Source organism: Sitophilus oryzae, unplaced genomic scaffold, assembly GCF_002938485.1.
Source record: "Sitophilus oryzae breed Bouriz unplaced genomic scaffold, Soryzae_2.0 scaffold_111_pilon_pilon, whole genome shotgun sequence".
Classification (NCBI taxonomy): Eukaryota; Metazoa; Arthropoda; class Insecta; order Coleoptera; family Curculionidae; genus Sitophilus; species Sitophilus oryzae.
Window position 1 is genome coordinate 3,396,747 of NW_022145749.1, and position 8,661 is coordinate 3,405,407.

The following is an 8,661-nucleotide window of genomic DNA, read 5'->3' on the forward strand; positions in this document are numbered from 1 at the left end:
ACATTAATTTTATCGAGTACTGAGGTTTAGTCGTCTATTTTTAATGCTAATAAGCAAAATCATCCAAAGTTAATAACAGCTGAGACTAAAATGTGAATTCTAAATTCAAAAATTGCACTATATATTTTTTTAATTCTGTTTATTAACTAAAAATTTTCCGTAATGTTTAATAAAAAGACAAATATTGCCACTACCTGTATATCCGGCGTTTACCACCAAAATACCCAGAAGGGTAACAAATAAGCATCCACTCAACCCCATGTCAACAAGTTTTATTCACTACAACCGCCACTTAACAAGGTTTTATAATAGGATCTGGAGCATCAAACGAAAAACTTGACAATAGACGTCTAGGAATTTTTATGGTCATTCACATCGTGCGATATCCTCTTCTTCACTATCCCAGCTTTTATTAGGATTCTCGAATTCGAAGCACCAAAAGAAAATAATCTAGCAGTTTCTTATTCGCAAAACTTTCAACCGACCGTACCACTGCTATTTCCAAATTAGCCAAAACTAACTTCTCTGCATGCGTTAATTTAAATTTAAAAAACTGTACGAAAGTTCAAATTTTAAAGATGAGAAAAAAATGATATTTTCTAACAAAATAGTGATGTCCGTGACAATTTCACTAAAAGAAATCGCACGATATTCCCGTTACAACTGGGATAGCGATCGTCTTTTTGTAATGTTTGTATCGGTAACATAAATTATAAGATACATTTTAAGAAGAACCTTATTTTGAATTGGAAATATTTTTCACTTTTACCTCGATACATTTGAGGAATTTCCTTTCAGTTTTCTCATTTTGCAGTTAATTTTAGCATCATCCGCTAGAACATTAATTTTATCGAGTACTGAGGTTTAGTGATCTATTTTTAATGCTAATAGGCAAAATCATCCAAAGTTAATAACAGTTGAGACTAAAAGATGAATTCTAAATTCAGAAATTCCACTATATATTCGTTAAATTCTGTTCAATAACTTTTGAAATTTTCCGTAATGTTTAGTAAAAAGACAAATATTGCCCCTACCTGTATATCCGGCGTTTACCACCAAAATACCCAGAAGGGTAACAAATAAGCATCCACTCAACCCCATGTCAACAAGTTTTATCCACTACAACTGCCACTTAACAAGGTTTTATAATAGGATCTGGAGCATCAAACGAAAAACTTTACAATAGACGTCTAGGAATTTTTATGGTCATTCACATCGTGCGATATCCGCTTCTTCACTGTCCCGGTTTTTATAGGATTCTCGAATTCAAAGCACCAAAAAAAAAATATATCGCAGTTTCTTATTCGCAAAACTTCCAACTGACCGTACCGATGCTATTTTCAAACTAGCCAAAACTAACTTCTCTGAATGCGTGGTTTTAAATTTAGAAAATTGTGCGAAAGTTCCGAACTGTCAGAGAAAAAAAGGGATTTTTTGGATATTTCCTGAGGAAATGACAATATCCCTGTTTCGTTCGACGGAGAATAATAACTAGAGGAAATCGTACGGATATTTCCTGGATAACCTGGATAGCAATAGCGATCGTATATTTCGCGCCAGCGATCGGGAATTTCCGCGTCGTGTTCGGATCGGAAATTGTGCCGGGACCGCCGTTCCCGGTTGGAGTTTCAGCCGGACTGAAACGGCTGAAAGGGCTGAAAATCGCTGCTGAAAACGGTGTCGGACGCACGCACACATGCGCGTCCTGCAAAAATTAACAGGTGCTCCTGTTATTAGTTCGTATACGTTTATAGTTGCGGACGAGAAGGGGGTGATGGATGTATTGAAATGAAAACTAATTAGACACGGCGCTATCTGAAAGTTGTAGCGGTCTCGTAGGTCGTAGTTTATTGTGAAAAATATTTTTTATTAGATTTTTAGATGTAGATTGTATGGGAAGAGGGAATTTTACCACCGCGATCTTATAGATCTATTATGTCCCCCTTTCTAGAGTTATAACTCATCATACAATCCCAGTGCTTTGACAAAAGTCGGTATTTGAGACGGTTTTACAGAAGATAGTTCTCCATCCCCCATATCAGTCGTATCAAAGTTTATGGCACTAATGGTTTTCCTCTCGGCGCACTCTATTATGAGCTGGTCTGGTGTTTCCCCATTTTCCCTACAGAATCTGCATTCACCGTTGTTCCCTAGCTTCAATCTACTGAGGTGTTCATTAATTGACGTATTCAACTGTTTTAGGTCACTTCCCGTTTCACCGGAAATGACAACTTTTGACACCTTCGGTATTTTTTACTTTATTCGGTAGAAAATGAGGGTGCATCCACACTATCCTAAAAACGGCGTATCGGCGTATCGGCGTAACGGCGTAACGACCTTGAATCGATTTCCAGTAATTCTATTGGCTGAAATTTTTGACAGATGAATTTGACAGATAAAATTTCTGATGAATTTTTCAGCCAATAGAATTACTGGAAATTTATTCAAGGTCATTACGCCGTTACGCCGATACGCCGTTTTTAGGATAGTGTGAATGCACCCTGACACTCTGAATAGAATGACATATCATATGTCAACTTGACATATTCGCTTAAAAAATCGTATTTTATGGTATTTATCGCTTTTAAAGATCGTATCTTTTATTATCGTAGAGTTCCATGGCTGTGCTAAACACTATATAATTTTTAATCAAGGAGCCGTGGAAAAATAGATTTAATCGTCTAATATTTTTAGTGTCTTGTTCTGACCGGTTTGATAATATGCTAATCAGCCTATAATTTGATATGTCATTCTATTCAGAGTGTCATTTTCTATCGAATAAAGTAAAAATATACCAAGGTTGCCATTGAAAAATCAAAAGTTGTAGTCATTTCCGATTTCCGGTAAAACGGGAAGTGAATGAAAACAATTGAATACGTCAGTCAATCCTAATTTATGTCATATACAAACATAACAAATCTCGTTTTTTTTATCTGGAAAAAATAAAAAAGTTATAGGGGTAAGCCACTTTTAAGACGCACTCGGTATTTCGACCACAGAAACACGATTATGAGTTTTTTTCACAAAAAAAATTGAAAATTTAAAATTTTGTTTAGTTTTTAATTAAAAAAAAACATATTTTCTTCTGACTATGTCAGCATAGGTAGTAGATTAAATTTACAAGAAAAAATCTAGAGTTTAAACCCAAAATCTTAAGTCAAAGAACCATTTTTTTTAAATATTCACAGTAAAATAACTTTGTTATGTTGGACTTATTTGAAAAACGGTAAAGAGAAAATATGTTTTTAATCGAAATCTATCAGCCCTGAAAATATTTGCACTTATTTAAGATTTACCCTGTATATATCGTAAATAAGAATTCACTCAAAGAATATGCTACGTTAAATTCACTGTCTATTCACTGTTCTCAAAACTATGTTGTCTATATACCTAACCTAAACAAATGAGAGTTGTACCGTGTACTCATTGGCCGTTGTACCAAATCACAGAATATACTAACGAAAAAGAAGCCTGAGTTGTAATAGATCGGTTCCATTTTCGTAGCGCCATCTCTCGTTGTAGCTGACATTTTCAAGATAGCCAAAGGGTGCGGGACCGGGGGGAAGAGGCGGGAATTGTAAAATACACTTTTTTATTTTAATTATTTTTATTCACTATTTGCAATTTTTTATTTTTAAAACATATTATGTGAAACAATCACATAATATGTCTTAAAAATAAAATTACAACCCGAAATAAAAGGAATTAAATAATCTGAAAATCTACAAAGTTTATTGATAAAAAAGTTATGCTATGCAAATTGATATATTAAGTATAACCTCTTTGGTATAACATTGTTAAACAAACATTAACAAATCATAACATATCAGATCATAGAACTAAAAAAAGTACTATTACATAAAAACAGGTGATAATACAATACTTCAAAATTAATTTTAACATAATATCGAAACCGAAAAACTGCACAAACACAACCACACTTATCACAACAGAAATTAACACACACTTCCACGGCAAATGTCCAAGAAAGACTGATCGTTCTGATTGGTCATGGTCCGATCGTAGCTCACGTATTATTGTCGGTAAGCAAAATCCCTGTACAAAAATTTTGACGATCAGCGCCATCACCCGTCGTAATTGGGGAACTTTTGCTGGAACCATTTTTAATATTTCACTTACATGGCCCTGGTACCAAATATAAAACAAGGATAAAACTGACATCTGCTTGAATTTTCGCTAGTGGCACATGGGCGCCAATAAAGTTCTGAGAACGCAGTGCTGTCAGATTGGATGATTTTTAACGAATTTGGCGATTTTGAAATTGCTCTGGCTACTTTTTTGCTTCGGCGAAAAAAAATCGCTAGTCGCCGATTGGGTGATTTGGGTCACGAAACTTGTAACACCGGTAAATTAATACACAGCTAATACCGTAAAAGTTGACTAAAGAATATTTTCTGTATTTATTTTTTTGCAAATTTCATGGGTTGCGCAGTAACGAAAAAACCGCAACCACTCTGCCAGACTTTTTTGGGCTCTGGGTTCACCAGTTAATAAACTATAATTTTTTTGTTATTCTATCTTGCCTAAATATGTCCTCTAAATATGTCGCAATCTCTCCCACTATAAGCTAAATATAATCTATTAAAGCTGTAGCAAAATCAGTAAATAATTGTGAAGAATAAATTTCCAATCCTAGACGCAACATTTTTCGTAAACGCCTACTTGTGCGGTTCGAAATTTTGATGCAAAATCCGGCAATACTGCAGAGAAGAAATGTATCAACCCAACTTTTATCTTTTTTTAATACATTTGATTCATCACTGTCATACACGTTAAATTTCAGACCACGCTTTTACCACAACGATGATCACATTGGTTGTACAGGGTGTCCCATTTTGGTTAAAATCATACAGTATCTCCGATATTGGTGAAGATAGGAGGATACGGTTTGCACAAACCTGTCCACTTTCTTGTCAAACGGAATATGCTGTAAACAAAATTTTCATAGCCCTCTTCGTTTCTGAGCTACAGGGTCTTTTTGAAAGTTTTGCAATTTGGGACACTCCCCGTATTTCTGTTATTGTGAAAGGTATCGTGAAGGTGAAAACTGTTTCTACGAGACAACCTTATATTTTAATAACCTTGGGTGCGATTTCTTCAGTTCTTCATTCCACAGTTCTGGAATTAAACACGGAAGGAAACAGACATTAATTGCGGCCCATTGATAGGAAACTTTTCGGGAGATGCCGGGAAAGGGGAAAGACATATTTAAAAGGCGGGAAATGTAAGAAAAGTTTAAGCTTCTTTCAGAGTTTAGCTGAAAACTGCTGATTGATTCGAATAATGATACTTCCATTAAATTGGTTTAATGACTTGAATTTTTAATTTGATTTGACAGGATTTATAATTATGAATAAAGATCATGATTAGTGACTCATTTTTGCTATTTGAAACATATGTAGCAAATTAAAGCTTGTTTTGTATAATTAAATATTTTTACCGATTTTGAGTTTTATTAACCAATTTTTATTTATTTTTTTTTATTTTTACAAGTTTCTCGTAAGGTTAAATTGGCAGAAAATGATAAATGTTACTAAATGCACCAAAATAACTAGTATTTGGATCGATTAGTGTCCTTTCTTAGGACATTAGAATGGAGTGAGATCTGTTAAACTGGTCCACCATATATGTACTATAGCATGCACTATAACATGTTTGGCATAAATAATTTATTAATCTAAATTTTTGAACTAACTTCTGATGTTAGCTCCTTGAGTTGTCGATATAAATAATTCCTCTAAAATTATATTATTATTTGACTATAAACTTAAGAGACAGTTACCATGTTACCATTAATATTATTATTTGACTACTAAATTAATAAAATTATAAATATTCTATATTATATTTATAATAAATATTCTGTATTATATTTATAATAAATATTCTGTATTATATTTATAATAAATATTCTTATATTATATTTATAATAAATGTTCTATATTATATTTATAATAAATATTCTATATTATATTTATAACAAATATTCTATGTTATATTTATAATAAATACTATAAATATTCTTTATTGCCAGATATTTTTTATGTATCCGAACAATGCCTCGTTTACTGACATCTTGTCGTGGGACATTAGATAGGAGTGCAATTTCTTTAGTTCTAAAATTGTTTCTGATTTGTAGACAGCTCATATATGTTTTATATCTTGGTAAAACTAAATCGAATTACAGAAATTACTAAATCTCTAAATTTGTAAGAGAATTTTTGCGATACAATTCAACTAATAATATAAGCTTATATCTAAAAAGGTTATAACATCACCAATCACAGTTAACAAAATAATAGATTTAGAAAGAACTTAAAAATATACCAACAACTGTCCCACTACACATACTAGCATAAATAATGTTACTTTAACTCTAATAATACTTTTAAGATTCTTTAGAGTAACAGTGGGTTTTAAATCCACCTAAAGTTCTAGCTTTAGAAATTAAAGATACAATATTTTTTATTTTAAGAAAAATTGGCAAGATAAAATGTACTTATGTTTCTATATTCAATGAAAAAAAGTAGCATAGCTTATGATTCAAAAATAAATCAATGCTGATGATAACTACGATATAAACACAGTTTTTAAAACCTTCTAAGCATTAATTAGTGCTTGAAACAAGTGAAACATCTACAAACACGCCCTAAAAATCTGTAAAGATAAATCAACATAACAGAAAAGAATAAAAAAAGGTTTACAAGCAGAAGCACAACTCCGATGTTTACTCTCCACCGATAAACTTTATCTTCTTTCAGTCAACCTCCAGCTTCCTGAAGTTGCCCGCCACGCCACAGAGGCCGTCTTTCTCCGAGCCACAGGACACCCCCTGACTGAACAATTCCTCGTTTACGGCCATCTCGTCGTGGGACATTAGAATGGGGTGCGATTTCTTCAGTTCTTCTTTCCACAGTTCTGGAATTAAACACGGAAGGAAACAGACATTAATTGCGGCCCATTGATAGGAAACTTTTCGCTCGGGAGATGCTGTGAGAGGGGAAAGACATATTTAAAAGGCGGGAAATTTAAGGAAAGTTTAAGCTTCTTTCAGGGTTTAGCTGAAAACTGCTAACGATTGATTCGAATAACGATACTTCTATTAAATTGGTTTAATGACTTGAATTTTGAATTTGATTTGAATGGATTGATAATTATGAATAACGATCATGATTAGTAACTTATTTTTGCTATTTGAAATATAGCAAATTATACCTTGCTTTGTATAATTAAACATGTTTACCGATTTTAAGTTTTATTAAGCAATTTTTAGTTTTTTTTTTGGATTTTTACAAGTTTCAGTTGGTTTCAGTTAGTTCGTAAGGTTAAAATTCGCAAAAAATGATAAATGTTACTAAACGCACCGAAATAACCAGTATTCGGATCCATCATTGTCCTTTCTTGGAACATTAAAATGGAGTAAGATGTCCTTTGAGCTTGTCCACCGTATGTAGTATAGCATGTACTATAACATGTTTGGCATAAATTAATTTATTAATCTAAATTTTTAAACCAACTTTTTAACGATATAAATAATTCCTCTAAAATTATATTATTATTTGACTATTAACTTAAGCAAGGGCGCATATACGGGAGGGGTAATGGGAGTAATTACCCCTCCCAGGAAGAAATTTATAAATAAGAAAATCTGGTATAAAATAAAATTGTTACAACGTAAATTAATAACACCAATCAAAATAGAAATCCAGAACAATCTAAGTTTATTTTTTTTCCATAGTCAGAATATCTTTGAGAGAAAATTTAATTTAAATCTATTACTTTATTTAAATATTACTATTACCTCTCCCAGAATCAATCTCTGGATGCGCCACTGAACTTAAGAGACAGTTACTCCTAATATTATTATTTGACTACTAACTTAATAAAATAATTAATTAATTGTATACACCTGTATTTTAAAACAGAGGTGTACGCAATTTTTGTCAGTAAATTTGAGCAAAGTAATTGAAAAACCCAATTTCGATTTATTAGTGGTTGTGTTTTAGAATATATTATTTTTCCTTTGCACACATATTTTGGTTTATCAGTCGAATTAAATCGACTTTAACCTCTTAATTGATATTAGTTACATTCAAAACACTATAAATATTATAAATATTTTTATTGCCAGATAATTTTTTATGTATCTGAACAATTCTTCATTTACTGACATCTTGTCATGCACTCCTATTAAATAGGTGTGCAATTTCTTTAGTTCTAAAATTGTTCCTGTGCATACAATAAAAACACTGTAATACATATTACAAAAGTTCTTTATTGGAAGACTATTTCATAATAAATGTATCTGGGGTGCAATACAAATGCTTAAAGTAATAGATTTATAAACAAAAAAACACTTAAACACTACATGAAATTTTTTTCAGAAATTACTAACTCTCTAAATATATAACTGAATTTTTCTGATACAATTAATCTAGTCATATAAACTGATACCTATAAATATTACCTAAATAAAGGTTATAGCATCACCAATCACAGTTAACAAAATAATAAATTTAGAAAGAACTTAAAAATATACCAACAACTATCCCACTAAACGTACTATCATACCTAATGTTACTTTAACTCTAATAATACTTTGAATATTCTTAAGAGTAACAGTGGTTTTTTAATCCACCT

General features: G+C 31.9%; 1 protein-coding gene across 1 annotated transcript in view; it reads left to right on the forward strand.

The window, feature by feature from the left end:
* LOC115883129 overlaps positions 1–8,661 on the forward strand; it is a 30,724-nt gene that overhangs the window by 1,907 nt on the left and 20,156 nt on the right. The window lies entirely within an intron of this gene.